Source organism: Battus philenor, unplaced genomic scaffold, assembly GCF_028537555.1.
Source record: "Battus philenor isolate CCGP_79_NKW_IND1 unplaced genomic scaffold, ilBatPhil1.0.hap1 SCAF_25, whole genome shotgun sequence".
Lineage (NCBI taxonomy): Eukaryota > Metazoa > Arthropoda > Insecta > Lepidoptera > Papilionidae > Battus > Battus philenor.
In genome coordinates, this window is record NW_027181688.1 from 7,266,819 (window position 1) to 7,292,569 (window position 25,751).

At 31.7% G+C, this 25,751-nt stretch overlaps 1 protein-coding gene across 2 annotated transcripts in view; it reads right to left on the reverse strand.

The window, feature by feature from the left end:
• The window catches only part of igl (igloo), a 79,452-nt gene that overhangs the window by 53,280 nt on the left and 421 nt on the right, over nucleotides 1-25,751 (reverse strand). Inside the window, exon 1 of one of the 2 annotated variants that reach the window (XM_068768426.1) lies at nucleotides 11,990-12,101. The exons of the other annotated variant lie outside the window; for it this stretch is intronic. The gene's annotated coding sequence lies outside the window, so the exon portion shown is untranslated. Of the gene's footprint in view, nucleotides 1-11,989; nucleotides 12,102-25,751 lie in introns of those variants that run through there. 2 annotated transcript variants of the gene reach the window in all.

Consider the following 25,751-nt stretch of genomic DNA (forward strand, 5'->3'; position numbering starts at 1 on the left):
CACTTAGTAAGTATATTCATATCAGGTTTGTTCAAAAGATATTCTACTTCTGTGTTTAACTTTTTCAGCTTTATTTTTTAATCTCTACACACGCAAGCTGGTAGATAATGGCTACGGAATTAATTTCACCGTTGTACTTTGTATAGCGTTAATAGTGTCTTGAACTTTGAACAAGTCGGGAGCTCTAGAATTTAGGGTTACAGTAAAAGCTGAACACCGTTAGATGCGATGATATGAACATGACGATGTTAAAAAAAATCTATAGAATTACCGATAAGATAATCAGCGGTTTATATTAAATATATTTATTAATAACTGAAGAATATCGAAATCATCTGCTTCATGTCAGATAAAAGACGCCCACTACAAAGCATAAGCTTCCTTCAAAAGTTTCCGTGATGACCGCTCTTTCTCTACCTACATCCAGTAACTTCCCGTGACTTTGACTATGTCGTTAGTGCACCTAATCAGGGATTTACTGCTGCCGAGTCTATCGGCTCAATATATTTACATAAATATATAGATTAATTATATATTAAAAATTAAAATCAAATTGTTATTTATTTGAATAGGCCATTACGAACGCTTTAGAATCGTCAATCAACATAAAAAGTCGGCATTGTTGTCCCTACAGGAAGCTACCAACAACATGAAAGGCAGTTTTGCTGAGAAGAGCCGGCGAGAAACTCAACAGTTGCTCTTTACAAATATAATTTTGTAAATAGTGCATAACAATAATTAGCTTCCAGAATGAGCATCAACAACATTTATTTTAACACATAAACATTAATATAATATTCTTGGATAGAATAATATACTTTTTTCAATAATATTTTTAAATATTGGTTTTAAAACTCTCCAGTGGCAGATCTGAAATTGATTGTAGAATTTTATTGTACATACGTATACGTCATGTCATAAATAATATTAATTATATATATATATATATATATATATATATATATATATATATATATATATATATATATATATATATATATATATATATATATAAATATATTATAAATTTTAATTAACATTGTGATATATATTAATATATCTTTTTAAGTTACTTTAGAACAGTACATGTACTAAAAATTGTACAATCAGTAATTTTAACATAACTAGTCGCGTATTGAGCACGCTTACGTCATAGTTAGCTTTTATTTACAGAGTTCTCATCAAACTAGTTTTCGCTGGATCATTGAAACTACGAATAGTAAAAGGAATACTATGGAAGTTTAGAACTATGAAAGTTGGACACTAACGACCCTTCTGCCCAGAGTACAATCAAAAAGAAAAAGTCCAACATAACCCGTCAATGCCGCTACATGAACTAGTAAAAGCATTTCTCTTCCATGAACTAAAAGCAATTCCTATAACGACAAAACCTTTGAACCAGAATACCTGGGTACTGGGGAAAACAACTCAATTTATTACTATCAGAATAATCTTAAGTAAAAGCGATCGAATAAATTATTGTCGTATCTATATATTTGTAGGATTTTCTTTACATAATTCATTGTTTGCAAAAATATTAAATCTTTTGTAGAGAACTCATAACTGTATACACTCTTGTACTGTATCGAAATTAGTCTATGTATATAAATATGTACGTATCTGTCTGTCTGTACTCGATATATTCAAAAACAATACATCCAATCGCCTTGAAAATTTGGTAAATTATTTATATTTATGTTTTCATACTATAGTTGTCCCTAAGAGATTGCTTGATGTGATAAGAGCGCCCATTGTAATTTTATTAATATAAAATTATTTAAATGCATCCTAGCGTGTACAATAAAGAATATTAAATAAATATATAATTTATTTGGTATGTCCCTGGAAAGGTTTTTATTTTTGTATGATTTATAAAAAAAATATTATTTATAAAAATCTGAACAGATGCAAACACATCAACGCATGAACGGGTACACTTAGTATGTACTCGTAATACATTAATAAGAGTTCAATGAACAAAATTTTTTTTAAAAAAAAATTTTTTATTATGTGAATGATTTTTTGATAATAAGGAATTGACTGTTTTTCCGCTATATTAAAGATATAGTAATAGTGACTACAAAAATAACCTATCAGAGTTTATTGTGGATTATTCTCAGATTAGTACGCACTACGAATCTGTATTGCTTTAAGTTGAAAGATGTCCTTATAGGAGAGCATATTCTGATTTTAAATTTAATCAAATTATCTCTTCTGGCATTCTTCTTACATCGTTTACAATTGGTCACTGCAAATGACGCTATGTGGGTAATAATATAAATAATAATTTTATAATGATTATACTTACACATACACGTCAAATGTTGCAGACCGTTATAGCATTACTAGTTTTTTTCATGAAAAATATCAAACCGTGGCAGTTTGTTAAAATAGCACTGTTGTCATTATCGTAATCATCTCAGCTGATACAAGTCTACGGCAAGGCATAGGTGTTCCCCAAAGATCGCTAAGATGACTAGTCTTGGGCATACAGATACTTCCAGCGACCTTGACTATGTCATCTAGTGGAAGGCTTACTCACACTTCGTATCTGCTCGTGGTCGTCACTTGAAAGCCATTTGGCCCAACGGCCGTTAAACTCGAAAGTCACTTAATACAGACATCACTGTAGTAAATATCTATGGTGTATTGTAATTTCATTATTTTTCTTGCATTCAAATAAATGACAGAATAAACTTTTTAAATCCGTAACAGATGGTGTAACCTCACCCGGCTAAGTATGATGGACGGGCTAAACGCGGTTAGACGCGCCCATAGTCGACCTGACCCTCGTTTTATTTATCTCTACCCTTCCAAACCAGTAACCGATCTTATCTTTATGAACGTAAGGCCGTTTTTGGATTCACGTTTATCAGTATAGGCTTATGAATTGCGGTTGTGAAATTTCACAATGCCGACAAAATCTGGTTTAGGTAAATTCAGAACTATTGGAAAGTTATTCTCTCGTTCGATACTAAATTATTTTAAACTATTAACAATAATTAAAATTAAACTTTTAAACAATGTGATAATTTAAAAGAATGTAAAAGTTAAATGATTATATTGTTATAGTCGCTAAAAAAAGGTGACAACAAATCAAATACGATTTGGCAAATTCAAATAAAAATCTTAAACACTAAAAACAAAATCTAGACGTATTTATTTATTTTGCTAATAGTTTTTTTTTATTCAACATACCGTGTACCGTTCTTTAGAACATAAATGATATTTGTACATTGTTTCTTATTCATTTGTTAAACATTTTGAACTGCTTTTTTTGGGTAAACACTCAGCTACACGGCGACCTATAGCGAGAGCAGCGGAGGTATCAGAACCAACCGGGGCATGTGATAAGAGTGTACGAAAGAGAAGAAGAAAGTACTTCTTAGTTTAGACCACTTCATCTTTGTAGCCGCCCCTAAATATCTTTAAGTGGAAATATTATAATCCCTACGCATGACAGGCAGGTTAGCGACAGCAATATTGTGTTATGCTGCCGCCCATCTTCTGGAAACTTGTTTGTGGGCAGAGGTAATCTTATATTAACAATGTACAAAGTATGAATCGTATAAGTAATTATTAATTTACCATTTAATACGGCATGATCATTATGTACATATTTTATTTCAGTTCTTAATTTAAATAAATATATATTTGTAATGTTTTCCAGAACGAGCGCTAACGTTCGTAGTTTTATTTTTTAATTCAAAAATTTAAATTCAAATGGGGCTATTTTTATGTACTCTAATCTAATGCAGATGCTGTAATTGCATTTAATAAAAAATATAGAATATCTGAAATAGGACTTCAAAGAGAGATTTAATCCAGTTAAACTGTGCTTCTATGTCCAGTAAAAGCCTATTTTTATCTTTATTCAAGGCACTCACGTCGTACTTTAAGACAGATAATCTATAAAGAAAACTAACTTAACCCATTTTTTATAACAACGTTACACGCGGTGATTGTAAATAAATGTAAAAGCTTAAAAGAGTGAATTAAAAATCGATTCACTGTCAATAAAATCGATAGTTGCTGAAATAATTAATAACATAAGGATAATATAACAAGAAAAATCGTTTTCAATATTTGAATTACTATGTATTAAAATTAATTATTAGTTTAATATCTGCTTCTTGGTTTCGGTTGTAGTTGATGCTGTTAGGAACTGAGTTCACGGAGCAAATGGGTCCGCGAACTTAAAAATAAAACAGAAGCTAAACAGACGCATTCCAGTTGAACGATGACATTCGCCCGTAGTAAACCGCTTTACCCGAGTAGAGCTGTGTAGTGTTGATCACCGGCGAGCCAAGGATGTATCCAAATCGAACTTCGGTTCGCCCACGCTCTTTGTGGTTAAGTAGTGGCCACCGGTGGTTTAGTCTATCGCATTTAATAAAAACATAAATTCAGGAAATATGTGATATTTCAGACTAATCATTTTATGCAGGGTGATTGGAAATGGGTGTAAAAGATTGTTAAAAATTTACCGATTCATGAACCTATACATTCACACTCTTAAAAATTCTATATCTACTTTCAATCACTCTGTAAAACCTCGTCGATAACAATAAAACACAATAAATTCAATTATTTATATTTTCCTTTTTGTATCACGTAATTCCAGTTCAAAGAGCCTTAGGAGCGCTCAAATCCAAACAGGGCGAACGTGCTCAATAGGAAATAGTAGAACCCATTGCAAGGATATAGCGAACACTTGTGTCGTATTATGCTGCTTTTGATAAAAGAAAATATAGGGCAAGTTTTATACCAAGTTGAATAAAATAAAACATTCTTAAAATATTCAGAGTACATCGACGATCGGTTTTTTAATAAAAACCTTTATACATGTTGTACGTTTATATGTGCTCGTTCTATCGTCACCACCGTCATAATTATAGCTGCAGGTTGTTCCCAGCTGAATAACCTCCCCTATAAATTTTTAAAGGACTGAGAAATTTCGAATGACCTTAACTAAGTTATTTGTCCTCCTTGTAAGAGGACCTCCTACACTGCGCGGAACCTTGAGACTCTAGGAACCATCTTTCCTTCACACTTGGCTCTTTTTTTGGCTATTGTCTCTGGTTTGCTCACCAAGCTATAGCTTAAAATACTACTGAGTAGGTAAGCATTACTTTCTAAATTGATGAATAAATTTGTTAATCGTCCATAGAAGGAAGTAATATTACAATGTCAAATGGTCAATCTAAAGGTTTTCGATTAAAATTAACACAGCCCAAACGTTTGGCAAGGCATCTGTACGGAATGAAAGATGATTACAATTATTTACTAATGCAGTTTTGTATATATCGTAACATTAATTAGCATCGGGATAATAATGGGCATTCTAAATTAAATAAAAGACTATTTTGTTCTGCCTGGATATTTCAAATGTTACTGACATGTAATAACTTCAAAATGATCAGCCTATTTATTAATTTAATATCTTGATAATGAACAACGATTTACAAAAACGAGGTTTTATTTCACTACAAAACTTTATGATTTAATTTTTACTAACGTTTTATTATACAAGATATTCTCTCTCCATCTCTTTCTTATTACAGTGCGAATGGTGTTTAAGTAACAATAACGCTATTAAATGAATTTCTCTACTTCGTTATCAAGGATATTTGTAAATAGCACCATAAAAAACTTGTCTGAGGGCTTTTCTCACATAAGGTCGTTGACCCTGTAGCATAAAGTCGAAGAATATCATTATAAAGTTCTGGAATGGGAACCACGGACTATCAAGCGCGGGATTTTACGTCCATCAATATAGTCGAAAAACGACAGTGTTTCTTTTTAAACTCTTTCCCCCATCTAATTTTCGGACAGGAATATATTTACCCTATTTCCACCCTCTTTCTCTCATCCTTCAGAACTTCTCATTAGAAAACGCTGGATGTAGATAAGCTATCTACATTCCTCGGGTCCATTTAGAAATCTATGGGGGAGATCTATGTCAAGCAGCGGATATTCTACAGCTAAAAATGATGATGATAATGATGATAGTCAGAAAGCTTATTCTAATCAGTGTCTATTTAAATGGACTCATTTGGAATTCTTTTCATGGCGTTAACAAGTGTTAATATGATGAAACGTACATTTTCACATATGTCGATTTTTTCTCGTGGTTTTTATTTACGTTTATAACTAGTTGTGATACGATTCACACATATTTTGCATCCCATTAGGGTTCTTACTTCGCATCAAGATCGTAAATTGACCTTATACACTAGAAGAACCGGTGCTCTTACAATATGTTAACCATATAGTAAACGATATAGCCGACCCATAAAGTTTCCCGTTGACAAGGAATACTCCATGACATAAAATTTTTGCTATAATTTCGAGTCATAAAATACATATATTGTTAGCTCAGTATTTTGTCTTAACGACTTTGCTACTAATACGACGAAATATTAAGTACTTTATTATTTACGAAATAAATTAACAATGTCGCTGCTATATAAGATAGTACTTTTAAAACAGATCTATAATATCGAAAGGAATTTTCTGTAAATACATTTGTTTCTAAAAAAATATTAATTTCAAAACAACTTAAGATACATGAAAGGAAACACGGGATACACTATACAATTATTTTCCTTCAAAATAATTTTATAGAAGTGTGTTTAAAAGCCTGCGTTTAGGTTTAGGTGTTCACGTGAGGTGTTTGGCTTTCACAGGCTCCCTTATATCGAAATGGGAAATGGGTATTATAGACGGATGACAGCCCATGTCGAGGTATATCGTGAGGATCCATGAACCTAGACACTTCATAGAGTGTCCGCTGAAACTATCCAAAGGCTTTCCTATCAGTATATGTATGTAGTAATATAGTAGTATGTAGCTGCCCAAGTCGAGGCTTCTAGGTAGCCTAGCCCTAGTTAGATAAAAAAATCATGTTCTTTTTTTAAACTTTCTAAAAAGTGATAAGAGATGGGTTTTATCTTCTTTTAATGCTTATCAACGATAAAGAGGATAGTCTAAATATGCAACAAAGGTAAATTAAGAGATAAGTTACCAGAAGTGTTCAAATGAGGCGATGTTAAACCATTTAAATTTTATAATTAAGTTAGAAATGATACGACGGCCCTCACCTGGTTCTGTTGTCGATAGAATTTTAACATAACTTCCCCAGCACATAACGATCATCCACAATTATAATTGCACGAATCTTTTTCAATTAAAACGTAATCTGTTTCACCTAACCCAATTATCAACCCAACCATTTCTCTACGATCGTAACGTACCCTTCACACCTACGTAAATATAAATAAAGGGAAAACCCTCTGCAACTAATTAGTTCTAACCTACTTGCCCAGCCTTTCTCGTTCTCCCGCGACCTTTAAGAGCAATATCCAATATTCATACCTGACTGGAAACGCACAACTAAAAATATACAACCAATGGAAAATGTTGATTCGTATTCAGTAGAATATTTTTAAATCGACAGTTTTACTCATACACGTGGAGATTAATTACATATCTGTAATTATTATCACAAGCTAAGTTTTTCTTGAGGTTTTTTTATTATGAAGTACTGAACTATCTATGCAAGTAACTAAATTCTTTCTTCAAACCTTTCTCAATAGTTTTATGCATATGAAACCAACTGCATTCACCTGATCAACTTATTCAGAGGCAACGAAATATTTAACCTTTTATATACATATTTACATATTTATTTATTCATTTATTTCCACTTTATTGTGCACCGATATAATAATTAAATTACGTCTAACTTGAATAACAATTTATAATATTTTAACAAATAAATATACATACATACATATAAATATATACTTTATAAATCTATTCATATTTTATTATATTAATATACATGAAACGCGAGTAGATATTACATAAATTTAAACAATAAATGCCTGTCGATATCGTATTTTAATATTTTAATGGCGTTCTCAGTTCAGTGTGTTAAATAAATACGTTGAAATTACCGCACTGTAAAATCGCATATTTGTTGAAAATTTATCATTATAGGATGATGGTGTATATATTGCATCTGAATTTTACAAAGTGATTATTGAAAGTGGACAGTTTAAAGTTGCTTGTTTTTGGAAATAAATAACGATAATCAGATGAGATAAAGTTTATTTGCTATACACCAAGTGACAATGGTACGCAAATTACAATACAACATAACTGTCTTAAAATAATTGAATTAAATTAATATATAAGCAAAACTGCATTCCATTATTATCATTATTTCAATGTAATTATACTATAGCGGCCTCACGTAATTCGTAAAATTCCTACAACTTTTACAACGGTTTTTCTGCCAAAACGCATTAACATCTTAGAGGATACCCTAAAGCTTCCTTAAAATCAAAGCGACAGTTTGTTACATATTTTAAAACTAATTCAAAGAAAGCTTCTTTAAAAATTATCATAATTGGACGAAGACTGCCAGCTTTTCGCGCTGTATTTGATAAAATAAAAAAATGCATAGGGATATTACATTAAAATATTGCGTTTTTTAAAAAGAGGCTTACAGAGCTCAGGAAAACCAGCCTTAGCGACCAGAACGAAGCCTCTTAAGGGGATTTTAAAATGAGTCACACTCAAGCCTATATCAACGTAAAATCCAATCAACATACAATAGTTTAGTCATGCTAAAGCCTTCTCAAAATCAACATCTTTTGATTTATAAATGAAACCATTGAAATTAGAAAAGTAAATGGACTAATATAAAGTTTGTTGTTTTTAATTAGTTTTCGTTTGTTTTTAATTAGAAAAGTGTTGAAAAAAACTGCAATGTCTAAGGCCGAAGGCAGTAATAGCAGCCGCAATGTTTTTTTTCCTTTCTGCTGCTGATCGGTAATATGATTAAATTATTCTAATTTATAAAACCTAAGCAGTTTGTGCTTTAAAATGGTTCAAATTAACGCTTTTGTTTTAAGTTAATGATAATGCTTTGCTAAATATTCTATATAAAAGTCATGCATTATTATGATTTCGATAGAGCAGTTGTAGCCCAGAATTAAGGACTGTAACTTGCGATCGTAGGTCGCGGGTTCCATTCCCGGAACACAGTATTAGATATAATTCACACTTTGGGCATTAATGATACAGGACTGCCTCTACTCACAATCAAGTTTCCAGAGTATCGCCAACCCGCTTGCTAGGCGTTGCGAATATGGTACATTCCCCCATAGATACCTATAAAGTAGGCCTATGTCTTGCATTGGGCGTCTACAGACTTCGACTAAAATAATGAAGATGAATGTGATTTCTAACACAGTACGATTGTTTTTCTTTCATAAATTCTTTTTGCCGCTTAGTATTAGCTTGTATGAAGACGTAAAGTGTTGAAGAAAAGTTGAAGACTCGTAGCCTAGAACTCTTTATTAGTATCGAGAATTTTTTGCTAAAGAGAAAGAAAAGCTGTTTGCTCGATGGCATTTACAACTTAAGAGTTATTAGGGTTGAACGATGAAGGCACTTAGCTTACACCTCTTCAATAACTAAGCTCTCTAATAAACAACAGCTCGGCTCATTACATTCTAAGTCAAGCACTGAAATTATATAGGTAGACATTTGTAAATAAAAATTAAAAATGCCCACGCATTCATCTTCGTTAATGGCCAAATTTTTTACCACACAGGCCATTCGATTATGGAATGATTTACCGCTGAATATAAGACGCGCTAACTCACTACCTATTTTTAAGAAAATGGTCAAGAACTATTTACTAGACCTATGATTATTTTTTGATTAATTCTATCGGTAAATTATATTCTTTTAAGACAAGTGCGAGCCAAATCAATTTGATGTTTTTATTTATTAACTTATTATATTATGATATGTATTATACCGTATTTATTATAAGTATATATGTTATATACATATATATGTATCATTGTATAATTGTATGTTTTCTACACATTAAGTATCCATTATTTATACCTATGCATTTTCCATACTTTGATTGTCTGTAAGAGTTTGTCTTGTGTGATAAGACCGCCCATTGTACTTATCTATATATTGTTATAAAACTATTTAAATGTATCTCAACGTGTACAATAAAGAATATTTAAAAAAAAATGTTAAGTATTTCTATGCTTTTATATTGAGTATCATTATTCCGGCCTTAGGACCTCTATTGCTGGAGAAAGGTCTCCCTATAAATTTCCAATAATATTATAATCCAATAATTTGATAGCATCCTTTATATAACGTCTTCCAAAGCAATTAACAATCGTCGTATTGACCTTATGGGTGGTTGCCTATGCTGTGTTTGTCGTTCTGTGATCTTTCCTCAAATGACTAAAGCATCCAGCGATCATCTAAGGCCTGCCCAGTGACCCTTCAACTTGTCAGCTCAGTTATGTCAGTGTCTTTAATTTGTCCACGGATATCCTTATTTATTATCTAAGTGTCTGTTACTAGAAAATAAAATAAATTAATTGATATTAATAATTATAATTATATTAGTATATTTATATAAAGTGTTTTAAAAGATTATTTTCTTTCTTAATTTTATTTTATTTTTCGTGTTTTATTATATTGATTTATATTTAGCTACCTTCATTAATTTATTTCTGCACCGCCTATACGGTTATATGGTAAAGAATGCCTTCGGTATTAAGTTAAAAAATGTATAAAAAGTGTCCAAATAAATAAATAAGTCTTCCACTTTACAATCCAGAAGTAAAAACATGTTATATATAAATCTCAGCTTCGTTACAACTTCAATGATCCCATTATGACCCAAAATAAGAGTACTCATTTCTCTCTTGACTGCAAATTACCCTAATTTTCATGTTGACTCTTATAATACAAAGCGTAAAAACCACAAGAATGGTCCTGAAGTTTAATCGCCAGTTATGTATTTTAAAATTCAGTGCTAACGTAGACTTTATATTGACATTGTTAATTAAAATATGTTTTTAATTATACGTAAAAAATTAATAAATAATAACTTTAAGAGATATTTATTAAGGTTTAGACTTTATCAAAGATCTATATATTGTCCTGTACAATGATTAGCTATAGATAAAAAAAATTAAATGGTACAGCAATCCAAAAATCTATCTTAATGATAAAATAGTAATAGAAAGCGTTCTTAAAATTCGGATTACTACATACAAAATTTAATTATCGTTTACTATCTGCTTCTACAGATTTTTTACGACCTAAACCATTCCATTAGAAAAAATAAATTAATGTAACATTATTCGAAATGATCAATACACAGGGCGATTGAAAATATGAATAAATTATTTCAAGCTTTTTGCAATTACACGCACTGTAGGTCCACCCCTTAAAGGCGTTTATACTTATAACGGATCACCCTATATAACAAACCATAACGTAAGTCTAATGCAAATAAATATTCTGTTATTCCAATCGATTCACGAAAGTTTTTAATCAATATATAAACGAAATAGAATTTTGTAAAATTAGGGTTCAAAAAAGATTTTTTTACTCCAATAAGTCGTTTGGCTATTGATCCTGTTGGGTCCAACTATCCGCAAGTTGCTGAAATATTAATGACAAAACAAGAAGGGTATTTTGCGACACCCGTGTTCTTCACACAAAAAGCCTTTACGACCGTGCCCAATATATAAGTTAAATAGATCAAGATTAATCCAAATTGTTTATTAAAGGTCCTTTTAATTCAATTATTTTATTATTGTGAATTTGACCATCGATATAAAATCACTAAATTAATTTTAATTACCATCCCCCCATACAGCTATAAATAATGTTTAAGTTTCTTATATGATAGATAATTTTTAAATTATTGAATTATATTTAAACTTTCAGATTCTCTGATATACTTTGCTCTCTTTATTTTCGTAAAAGAAAAATATGTATTATTAAAATTGAATAAACTATTGAATAAAAAAACAATTATTTCACTTTTTTAATTCGATATCTTAATCATTATTTATTTATAAGATAAAATATTTATTATTGGATCAAAACCATTTAATTCTTTAATAATATAATTAAAACTTACCGACGCCTGGAATCACAGGTGCGAAGGTGATTACTGCACTAAGGCCGTGAGTAAACGCGCCCAGTCACGGATAGGCTCTGGCCCGGATGCTAGCGACCAACACGTGCGAGCTCTACGGCTTTCACGAGGACTATGGTACGCGGTTGCGCGGGAAGCTCTCGAGTTGTTGATACATCGCTTCTCCGCGATATTCTCTATTGTCATTCCATTTTTATTTAATTGTATCAACTTTACAATGGAAAGTGGACTGTGAAACACAGTAGTATTGTATAAATAATAATAAATTATTATACGTAGCCATTAATATTTTATTTTAAACACACTAGTCGATAATTTGAACAGTTCATTAATTTTCTTTAAAAACTGAAAACTAACAGTGTGCTCAGTGAAGACAAAACGGTTTTACCAATTAATTTTTTTTAATAGCATATTTTTTTAATAATAATAACGCTGTGATATTGAAATTGTACTCGTATGCCATGTTGTATACATATGTTGTATGTCACTTGATTACGACACAGTGATATTTTATGGTTTATATACTTAGATATATTACATAAGTGACAATAAGCAAGCTACCAAGCGGCCGGAAGGAACATTTTGTAAATCAGGAGGTCTATGTCGAGCATTGGACGATAGATATAAAGATGATAAGGAAATTAAATAATATTAAGTATATATTTTTAATGTAAAATATTTTATTTAATTTAATAATGATATTATTAATAAAAACAGTCCTCTAAACTTTTAAAAATATTTATAAATAAAGTAAATTAAAAATTGAATGGATATTTTGAGGAAAATGTGAACAGTAATATTAGTAGTATCAGGTAAAATCGAACGTAAGCAATGATGCCTAAGCCGTCCTTAATCCGAGTTAGTCGAGCATACAAAATTACAAGCAACGAATGTTGCGAAGTCAATTATGTAAATATTATAAGGAGAGATTACTAAAAACTATAAATAGCGTAAATATTCAAACCAACGTACAAATAAACAACTTTTTGTTATTTTAATTTATCCATGATGGGAACATAACTTTGCTCTTTCAGAGCAACAAGTAAATGAGCAATCATGGTAATCATTTCAACTGTTGTACATTACTACTAGAAATAGGCCTCCAACATTAGACATTACTTTTGTACATGATGTGATATATCGATAATATTTTATGTGTGTATGTTAAAATATACATAATAAATATTATATTTAAAAAAAATATTATTTTGGTATTCGATGGTAATAGTACGTCTAAATGTAAGGTACATATTTAAAGCAGTTGTAGCTTAGCGATAGAGGAATGGGAATTGCAATCGTAGGCCTCAGGTTTGATTCCCGGGATACAAAATTATTTAAATCATACTTTGTGCATTGATTATAAAGTTCCGAAGAATTCCTCCAAGTGTGGCGATTATGGTATACAAGTATCGTATACCCTCATAAATATCTTAGGGAGCTTATGCCTTACAGCAGGCCTTTATGGTCTGAAACGACGATGTTGTGATGAGAGCTATCATAGTCATCATCTTCATCTGTCGTAGGACGTTCGCTAAATATAGGCTTCCCCTACACATTTTCAATGGGACCGATTAGAAGCGGCCTGCATACAGCATCTTCCGACGACTTTAAAAAGATCGTCTATCTACTGTGTAATTGGTCCTTCGCTACGATTGACGTTTCGTAGTCTTTATTAGAGAACCATAAGGCCACAGCGGTCATCTTTTCTAAGCGCCTTTATGAAGCCTGGCTCTGCCACTCCATAATTTTTTTTGTTACAACTAGATGACAAAGTTTTCCTGTGATAGATAAATGTGAAAGAAAAATATTCCCGTCTTCTCTTCAAAAGATGCGTAGTATGTGGTCCACCTACAGCTACTTCATGTAAGTAATAATCAGTATATGTTTCTTGATTAACAGTTTAAATTGTGACACTACTGTCACTTGTTCAATTTAATACAACTGCTTTTTTGAGAAAATGAAAAAAACATGGTTTTTAGATGGTGCTTACGTGTTTCAAAGATGAAAACTAGCAAAGAATGAGTACATTCGTATACCGAGTACTGCTAATGGAACGCATTGAATGTTCACTAAGTACGAAGCCATTAAATACATGTTAATAATTGTCTCGTATTCTCTGGTAAATAAATAGAACTGTTTTATCATATTTCTCTAAAAACCTACTAGATGGCGCTAGTTAATAACCTTCATAGATGTAGTACTGATTTATCGACGTTTCGTTCTTTGTATATTACTTGCAAGCTTGTAATACGTGCTCCAAAAAATAAATAATTATTTATCACAAAAATTGTGTTTCTGTCTTCCTGGATCTTGAAGAGCAACTTACCATTGTCTGCACTCTTCATATGGAGATTATAGTCCAATATAAAAACTATGCAATTTTTATTTGTAAAATCTTTTATCTTGTTTGTCCAATACTTTGTTTATAATTTTTTTTTAACAATGATGGTTTCATCTCCTCTTAATTTAATAAAACTTGTACAATCTCTCAAAAGTCTGCCTATTTTATGTACTAAGGTGACACGGGAAATGCGTTATATTTTGTATTTATTTATTCATTCATTATAATCATTAAAGATTGTTTATTCACTTATGTATGTCTTGAGCAAAATGCTAGAATAGTATTAAAAGAAGCTATAATTAGGTCAAGTTTCATTATAATGCATCCTTTTAGGTAAAGCTTCGAGGAATTCAAACACGCTCTGATCGAGGAAGCGCCCACAGTAAACTCAGATGGGTTTTTTGTGGTCACTTTTACTATATCAATACACTAATAGAGCAATTTCTTCTCAAACTTCATTGTCACTTAATTTTTTTCATATTGTAATAGTTTTTTATAAGTTATAAACATTACTTGGGGCGGTAATGTAATAACATACACAGTTGCCCATTGATACACCCACCTATTTTGGTGATTTATTCAAACACTTTAAAATACAAAATCTAGCACTACTTTTAACCAATATAGAAAAACACAGTGATTCTATCTCGCTAAATTTCGCAACTGCGAAAACGGTATTAAATATCGAAATCAATCGAACTCTCGAAAAATTAATATTCTTGTACAAACAAAAGTATGTTTGAGTGAAAAAATCGCCGCTGCCTCGCTTACTCAGTGTTCTATAAAAAATACCAAATTAGTTTTAAATCGCGCCGCCCTCGTGTCTGTTTGTGACGCAGTGTCTTGCTCACCGGCGACTCAAGTCTGATATCGATTCAGCTAAAATGTCTTCGGAGAAAAGGATCACACCTTTTTCCGAAAACCAATTAGATATCAATTAGATTATACAATATGTCACGACGCATCTGACGTAGATTTTTTTAATTTATTAGCTCGCGGATTTCGTGCCTGCGAGTCCTGAGTTCCAAAAAGCTGTAAAAGCCAGAACAGCTAAGATCGTCCAGGACCAATCGTATTTAGCCATAAACAAACACCTTCTTTGTCTCTCCCTTTCTCTAGATATTATTTTATTTACCATATTTCCTATTTTCTTTTGGATACTAATTAAAAAAAACGAATGCTAGGATAGCCCTTGAAATCAGTATCAAATTTGTGCACCACATAATGAAATCTTTCAACTTAAAACAAACCCACGTGAATTACAATCGCGCCCTGGTTTTAAATGAGTATAAAATAACTAAAAAGGTGTTTTGATATCGGAAACTTTTCTGATACCGTATTTACAGCAATTAATTTCTATTATTTATTATCGTTTTTATTACACAATATAAAAGGATTTCTTTCTAACTACTTTTAATTCTGAAGCAGTATAAAGGAGATTATTCTTTTGAATAAAATCACTCCAATACCTCGTACAGCGTAAAGATATACGTTCTTCTTTATTTCAATTGTTGACCTTGAGGATCGCTATTTTTCATATATTTATAGATATGAAACTGTGCCATATTGTATAAAACATGTATAATTTTAATTAATAAATTGACAAAGTATTATCATAATTTATATTTGAGCAAACTGTTTAATGTATGAGGACAGACGACCTTGCAATCGATACTATTAGAATGTGTGATTGATTTCTTCATTCCTAAAAATATCGGTTCTAGCTAAATCCTTTCATTTGTCGGATGAAATGCTTCCAGTGGCTTCTTTTTGTGGTGTTTAACACTATATCGTATTGTTTAAGAGTATGCTTTAGCAACTGGTCAACTCACCCAATTGGTAGATATCCTAAAACAAAACTATTTCGTATTTTATAATAAATGAAATGGCACCACCGTTGCATTAAATTTTGACACAATGCTACACTAGTTTTGTACAAATTGCGGAAATGTTATAAGCGAAACAACGGCTGCAGTTTTGTCGTTGCTCGCAACTCGCAAATTAACATTGCAAAGGAGTTTCAGTGAGTCGAGTGCATTGCACCTCTGACTTTGTCGCGAGAGGGCTTGATTTACATTTCCAGAATATACGGAGCAGCAACTCTGTTATAGCAGTAAACAACTAACGGAAAATATATTTCTTTCGCGTTCATAGAATATAAAGTGATTTGTACACAACTACCTACCGCGACACACTTCGTACTGTCGTTTAAAATATACGTGGTAAATAATTGTCAGTGTGGGAGCTTTAAATGGTTGACAGTAAAGTGAAATCTACAGAGAAACTCTAGTGGTCAGTCCAATAGTGGAAGTCTTATGGTTGAAATTACGATGATAATAATATAAAGATGGCTTTGTCTTATTAGGTTGTTTAATTGCTGGTGTTTATATCTTCACAGAGCTTAAAGTGGCGGAACTAAGAAGAAAGACTTTCAGTCTTAACATTATGACGGTAACTATGTTCGGAAACTCCCTGGAAAGCTTCGGCTCAAGTTACTTTACATATTTCACTTAATTAATAGTTATCCAAGCTCATAGTTCAATAAGGCAGACAAATTATGTAATGTCTGTAATGCATATTATGTATTGCAGAACAGGTCTTCGAGAGAAGTCCTCGGTTTATCACTCAACAAACATAAAATTTCGATTTGGCGGTACCCGAGATGACCTCACTATAGCTCGAACATTTGCTATTATCCTGTAATAAAATAACAATCAATACACTATGTACCGTGTAAAACTAAGTTATAACATAGTTACTCTGAATTACTTTGACAAAAAAATAACTTTTCCCCCTTTCGTAGCAAGCTCTACGAGAAACGTAGAGGCCGCGTAGACACGTTAATTTACATAAAGGAAAATGAATTTTTGTATGTGTTTTAATAACGGCGTTGCTTACGAGATACATGAATATTTATAACATGTTCCGCAACGTCAGAACAGGTGGCCGTTATAATTTCAATTAATTTTATTACAAATAAAGTATACATTTTTGCAATGCCTGATTTTTATTTCACTTCAAGGTTCGAAAGGACCTTTACAGTTAAATAAAAAACGTCTATATCATCATCATTATTATGCTAGCTGATAGGCGTCACTGCTAAGTATATGCCTAACCTGAAGATCATCACTATGTCTGGTTTTGCACTGCCCGTATGGAATAACTTTCCACGACCTTGACTATGTGGCCGGTCTACTTACTAGAGAACCTACCCACGCCGCGCCTACCAGCTCGTGGTCGCTACTTGAGAACCTTTCAGTCCATTGTCGGTTGCATGAGCGATGTGCTCCATGTCATTTAAAACGAGCAATTCTTCGTTATACATCCGTGACCATAATTCTTTTGCGGATCTACACATTTTGTTTCTGATTTTTGCATAGAAAGACATAAATATAGTGGCATTAACCTAATTAAAAAACGTTTTTATTTAAATACCAAAGTTCAAAGAGAGCACCAATGATATATCGTAAAATATTAATTTGCTTACATTTTTTACAAAAAGTTTATAATAAATTTATGTAAAATTTTTCAGTTTATTAATTAAGGATTTAATCATGTTTCTCTCGTCGTTTTTGATAATTTTCACGAGCCTATAAAAATACCTTACAGAAATTTTCAAACCAATGTTTTCGCACTTTTTAAAAAAATATTTTCTCGGCTACGAATTCCGGTGGAAAATAAAGGTTTATTTTCTTCGTTACGAGAACAACGGATTTTATTTTCTGCGACGAAAATCAGAAAGGCCGTTATTTATAGCTTACTTACGTATTCCGTAGGGAACTGGTAAGATTAGTACCATATTTTCAGTATTCTGTTACATAAGATAGTATTGACCAGGTAATCAAACTAAAAATAACTTCTTTGCTGCCTGAAATATATAACACTACGAAACATTACATCGAAAATTCATAAATCCATTGAAATAGGGGAAATGTCACGCGGCTCAAATAAAGCGCGGAACATCAAAAATACGTTCAATGTTAATGATAACATAACATAACAAGGAAACCCACCTAAGTCTATATGGTGAAGATTTATTCCAAAGAGACACCTCCGAAAAGATCCTGTTGAAGACTTTGTTGGATCAAGAAGGTTCAAAGCACCTGCCCATGACCTGGTTAAAGATCATCACAAAGATATAGGTCTGAATTACTTTGCTACGAAATAACACAACAAAACAAAATATAGAAAGAATTTAGAGCCGTTGAAAATCAAAAAGGGCGTGACGGCACAGGAGAAGATAGAAATAAACGCGACATAATTCATTAAGAAATATTAATTATATACACAGATGTCTCACAGGTAACTATATAACTTCTAGTTTAATTGCGTACATCCCTATGCAATTGTAGTTTTTATACTCAAGGATATAGTGCCATTATCATTATTTCAGTTGTAGAACTTCCACCGCTGGACATAGATCTTCACCGTGAATTTCGAATAAGACTAGTTGGAAGCGGCTTGCATCATCTATCTTACGACGATCCAAAAAAGATCGTCTATATAGCATAAAAAACGTAAATCAGATTTCACGACTTTGTCATTCTTCATACGGGACGTAAAAGTCTCGTATAGTACGGTTAAAAAGGTATAGTTCTATACCAATAAGGTAAATATATTATTTCGACTCACGGAGAATTATTTAGCAAATTTACGTAACTTGAAACTGTTGACATTACTACAGTTTTCTAGTATTTTTATACAACACCACGAAGATAAAGTTAACCATTATTACATAGATCAAACATATAATACACGAATTGATAAAGTACAAAAATGTATTTCGTATTTATGCGTGACTTTATATATATATATGTAGACATTTATTCTCTATAAAACGTTGCGACTTGTCACACAGATGCCGACACAATAAGTTTGTTACAAACTAAATTTTACAATTGCGGTAATACGAAATTTATTTACTATTTATCTCCTTGAATCATGCTAACATAACGTAAATGTTTTTGAGCGTCTGTAATAAACTTTGTACAGCCTAAGCAAATCGATTGCAACTTAGATTTATTATTCATTAACAAAACAATACCGTCATTGGGCCAAAATAGGACTGACATTTTCATGAAAGATTGTTGTTCTCAGGGTCGAATTTTAGTAAATAAAATAATCGGACTTAAATGACATTGGCATGTTGTGATAGAAGAATACGTGGCGCTTAGAATTAGGTAAAATTCATGTTTAGTAGGCCGGACCTGAACTGTCGAGTGCGGCGTGATACGATGCTTCCTTTTTGAATGGTTCTTAAACAAACCTAACTCGATTTTTGTTCGCCTGTCGTTTTCCATTTATCGATATATATTTAAATTCATTTAAATATGTACAGCCTAAATTTTAAAATACAGCCATGCCTTCTTCTTTTTGACAAAAATTGGCTTAAAAACCTCTATATAACGCTAAAAAGCTTACTTCATGAAGTAAAAAAAAACATATTCATTGAACACAGATTATTATGTTTTAGCCCCTCATATATTCATCTTTTACATACACCATAAAAATCAAATTACAAAAAATTATTAGTATATTTTAGTTATTTATGTCTTTCCTTTGAAATGCTTTTCTATGACTTAAGGTAAATTTAATATTAATATCTACTTTAGTATCTTAAGCATGTCACCCTGACTATTGTACTAAGTAGATACAATTCAAATGCACAATTCGGCAACCAGAGTACATTCCAAATGCGGAATGAACCATTTGTTGTCAACGTCATGTCTCACTAATAACACTTTGATAGAAACATTGATTTGTCGTATAAATGAGGTCTAATTAGCATTCAGTAGCAGCATGTAATTAAAACATGATGACCGCTACAAATTGTAAAGACGTGACTCTCTTTAGAGACTACATTGTGTTTTTGGTTCATTAGTTCATTACGTGTTAATTTGAGTTTACTTTTCTGATTATTACAGGTACATTCTTAAAGATAGCTCAAAGATCATCGAAATAAATCACACGCCACAGATAAAAGTGATAAAATTTCAATTATTTTCAAATATATACAGATAATAAATTCATGTTAAATCATAATAATTAAATGTACTTTGCTTTCCTTGCAAAATTCTGGAGAAACTGTTTATTCGTAATATTAAATTATTATCACTAGCGCCATCGCACAGCATTTTCAAGAATCAAATGTAATAAGGTACTGTGATATTTTCAATTTATGTTTTTCCTCTAGATGGCGCTGACGAGTCTAATGTATTTAATAAAATTTTAATCAAGCCATTAACTGTCTGAGCTTTAAAAACCTGGAAATGACAATAGTGTGATAAAAGCAAATGTTTTTGTGCATGAGTATAAAATTGTAAAACAGTTCATGAATCTGGTTCAACAAAGTTACGCAAAAGTTTGATAGATGGCGCTTTTTATAATTGCGTTAAAATGCTGCCATCTATGGAATATACAAAAAAGGACTTCATAATCATGTACTTATTTAAATTAATAGTTAAATCTAATTTAGTTTTTGCATTTTTGTTTGTTATTATAACATCACTGTATTTAATTTACAATTACTTTTTTTATTTTTTTATCTACAAAACAATAAAGAGTCTGCATAACATTCTTTTTTTTTCTTCAAGTTTATACGTGATAGGGCATAAGGCCACGCCTGCTCCATTGACTTAATTTTTGAACAGATCCTGTTTTGTTACTTTGTGTCAATATTAATTATTTCTGTTAACAATGTCTTAAAAAAATTTCTAGCAGTTCGTTCTCATTATCATTTTAGCCGTAGCATGCCTTCTGAAAGGCTTTTACAACAGATTTCCAATAGGACCGGTTGGGTGCGGCCTACATCCAGCTTCCAGCTACTTTCGGTCCTCTGACTACCTTGTGAGTAAACATTCTACGATGTGCTTAGTTGTGAAAACCATGCCACTTTAACAATTACGAGAGACAAATTTGGATTACGAAATTTTTGGCTTTGATAGCATGACACCAAAAAATGAACTCACGTTCTAGCATTGATAAGCGTGTCATAGGCCAAATGCCACTGACAAAAGTGGAGGGCTCATGAAGCGAAGGCAAGGATTCATGGGAGTGATCTTGACTTTCACCCCTCTCGATGAATGTTTTGCATTCTAAGCCGAGCGTGTAAAGGCTGAATTACTGGTAAATAAAATTCGATACACAAACACTGATAGTGTTTAGTTTTAAACCTATAAGTGCTATCCAAGACAGTTTGATGTTATTATTTTCTGTTGTATAATATTTATAAAATGTATTATACCTTATTTATTATAATCTATACGTTCTATACATAATCATGTATGTTTGTAAATATGTATATTTTGTACATATTGACTACCCTTTAAGTTCACGGACCCATCCGCTCCGTGAACTCAGTTCAGATGAAGCTGTAAAAGCCTTAAGGTTAGTAACAACATCAACAACTATAGTTGTCTGGAAGAAATTGCCTCGTGTGATAAGATCGCCCATTGTAATTTTTTTGTTATTATTATGAAACTATATTATAAATATAAAATTATTAAATTAAAGATATATAGACTTATTTCTGACCGCTACATTCATTTATTTATATTCTTATCCACATAGGATCATAAAGTTACTGAGAAGAACGCCAGAAGAATCAATTTTGATAGGGATAAGAATCATATTGTGCTTCACTTTATATCACTTTTCAACTAAACTGCATTGGTTCTATTGGCCTTTATCTGAGAAAAGCCCAGAAAAAACACGGTCGAGTAATTCGTTTTTTGTTAGTGCGCAGTTGCACTCTAAAAAGGTTGGTTTGAATATTCTCACAATAAACTAATATTTTAAAGAGTAGAAATATTACAAGCTCTTCTCTATTTATTTTGTTAACCTTACGTAAATTTCCATTTTGCTTATATTTATTAAAACCGTGCGTGTATAAAATAAAACAGTGTAATGATTATATTTTAACAGTGTAAACTTGTTTGTATTAAGGCACTTGCACCAGATTTTCAAATTATCATCAAAATCATCATATCAGCAGATTGACGCCTACTGCAAGGCAGTAGGTCTTACGCTGCCGGCATTCAATGACTTTCCTAAACCTTAACTATGTCGTCGATCCATGTAGTATATATTAGGGGAACCGGAAAGTCACGTCATTCCTGCGCATGTTGATACTTGATTGTCATTTGGTAGCTCATTACGTATTTGGAAAACGTATACTAGATGGCAAAAGGTTGTTGATAACGAAGGTGAATATATTGTTGATTAGAAATATAAACTAGTCGTGTGATTTAAACTTAAAAAAGCGTATAAATATTAATTTCCGGTCCCCTAATATATATATATATATATATATATATGCAACACAAGCCCTTCTCTAGAACTAGTATTAGCATGCATGCACCAAACTAAGTTATATCATTAAATCCTTTTGCAGTCTCATCACGTAGGATGAACTTAATTAGCAAAACGAGGCATTACCCACTTAGTCGAGTTCTTAAACGAGTTGTGTGTAACATTATTAAATGCGCTTGAAAAGAGTGATAAGAGAAATTTAATAAAGCGTGATGTCATACATATTACATTCAAAGTATTTGTTCATTTTTGAACATCAGAATTTGTATTATAGACAAACCATTTACTATCGAACTTCTGCAATTTATATTATATAATAATAACTTTGACACATTTGATGAACAACATTGAATTCATTTTTAACTGCGTACTACAATATAATAATTTTTATAACTTGCTATTTTAACGATTTGTTTTTTTATGTACGCCAAATTCACTTATTTTCCATCTTTTCACAATGATTTGATGATGAGATTTTCACGTAGCCATAAATACATTATGGACGTCCTGTATGAGCAGTGGTAGCGCAGTGGTAAGGACTGTGACTTGGTTCGATTTCAGGGACATAGTTTTTTATAATTCATACTTTGCATAAATTATATCAGATTGCTACTGCTCACAATCTAGTTTCCTGCGGACCATAATACCACATACTACCATCACCAACCCGCCTGCAAAGCGTGTCGGCTATGGTATATCCCCATAGATATTGTTGAGAAAGGCCTATGCATTAAATAAATGTAACTTAAAAACAAGTAATTTGATATAATTAAAATAAAATTAAGAAAGAAAAAAAAATAATGAAGGAGTACGAAGTCTTTGTCGGTTTAGAGTAGAGGTGTTTAGCGACTAGAAATAACGAAAAAAGTAATTCTATGTCATGCAACATATATATATATATATATATATATATATACTAAACTAAACATTTCCATAAACTGTGATTAAATAGCGATCCGACACGACGGCAATACCCTACACGTTTAATTTTTCAAGTATTCAACACTACAACCATTTCATATTCACGTAACGCACTCTATCGATCATTCTAAAACAAAACAAAGCATCAATAAAATACGTCTGGCGTGTATTAACAAGCGCTTTTTATTTACGCGTAGCGGAATAAAATAAGATGTTATGTTGCTTTTATGTTTTATAACTTTCCCCGACCCTAGAGTTATTCCCCAGGCAACGAACAGTGAATAATAAACCGTGGCAAGTAAGTTTCCTTTTTATACGTTTTTAGAGAACCTCTGGAAGAAAACTGTTATATTTTTTTTTGCTAAGATCTTAAAAGGAGACAGCTTCGAAAGAAAATCGTTAAATTATAATATATCAATGAGCATTCAAACCAGAAAAACCTTATATTTAAATATAAAATAATAACTGTCGGATTTGGCTTAACATAGCATAGAATATGAACTAAATCTGCAGTCCCCTTCTTGGGTGTATTTACATGCACTTGTAACTTTATTGAGCTAAGTGCTTAAGAGTTTTCAACTTCCCATTCTTGTTTATATTAGAGTAAAGCCTTTTTGCCTTTTGACATTAAGGATACCTTAGCCGGTAGCTAACTATGGACTCTGGAGTACCTTGTCTAGACCACCGACCAGGTTTACACGGTCACTCAATATGCGTTTAGTAACACCAAAGCACTAGCAGGTCTGTTACTATTACCTCGCTAAATCTACCACTATTTAGGAAAACATTGGCGATGGCACATTGCGATCTCAAGGTGAGACCTTACGGTGATAATGATGATGAAAAATAAATATATTATCTTTGAAAACACACAAAGCACTTATCAGAAAAAAAATGAAGTCACCTTTAAAAATTTACAATTCATTAGTTACTTTTTAATCCTACGAGTAATTGCCATCATTAGTAAAATTTACATTAAAATTTCGCTGATTCTAAAAAAGTCACTTTCAGCCATGACCTCTACGGAGCTTTTGAAACGTAACGCAAATTATCTTTTTCATCAAATTTGTCAAGTACCATTAGGTATACAGAAATGATTGAGGAAAAAAATCGTATTTCAGTTGCAGATAGCAATTTACAACTTCTTTAATAACTTTCCATCGTTATAAATTAGGTGTTATTTATTTTTGTGAATTCGTAAAATTTTAGACCTTTCGTCGCCATCACAAATACACGTTTATTTTTAGAAAATTTGTCCCATTATAAGCTATTTGCTTCATTAGCAGTAGTATTCAAGTCCAGAGGTAGACTGATCATATATCGCAGGTTTGATTTCCGGGATACAATCTCATATAATTAACATTTTGTGCATTAATTACATAGTATTGCCACTGCTCACAAGTTTCCAGATGATGGGCTCCAACGTCTTCGGCGTCCATAATAACAAACTGCGGTCGCCATCCCGCTTGCCAAGCAACTATAGTATATCCCAAAGATATCTTTGGAAGAGATTTCTTATTTAGTATTTTAAGACACTCTTCTTGAATTATATTGCGCGTCGGGGGATAAATTTTCACAATAAGAGCTCTTTTGGTCTTTAAAGACAAACCAGATGTTTCCAATTACCTACGATCACTTTTTCCCACTTATTTCATGTTTTTTTTTTATGTAACTTCGTCTATCAATAAAGGAAAGCAACAGAACCATTATTAGTACGGAAACTTTTAAGGTATTCTAAATTATGTCTACTGCTGATGTACTTAAATAATTAAAAAACCCGCACGCGGTGTTGTTCATACTAATTTTCGGTAACGACTCAAAAATATGTATTATATGAGTATTCACTAAAAGAATATGTTATTATCTTTATTAAATTTCTTATTAATATTATAAATATAGGTATATCCTTTCTAGTGTATCAACTTTGTAGGTATAGTCTTGGAGTTTAATTCTACCACACAGTAGTATACAACTTCAATTATATTCCAGTCTAAAGGCAGTGACTTATTAAATTTCCAGAATAATAAGACATACCAAGTAATAATCAACAACGATAAAAAAATAATATAAATAAAGAATTAAATATTAGGTCACCACTACGTCACAATCATAATTATTATAACAATGAGGCAGGTAAAATCAGGTAAAGGACAATTATAAGTAAATAAAATT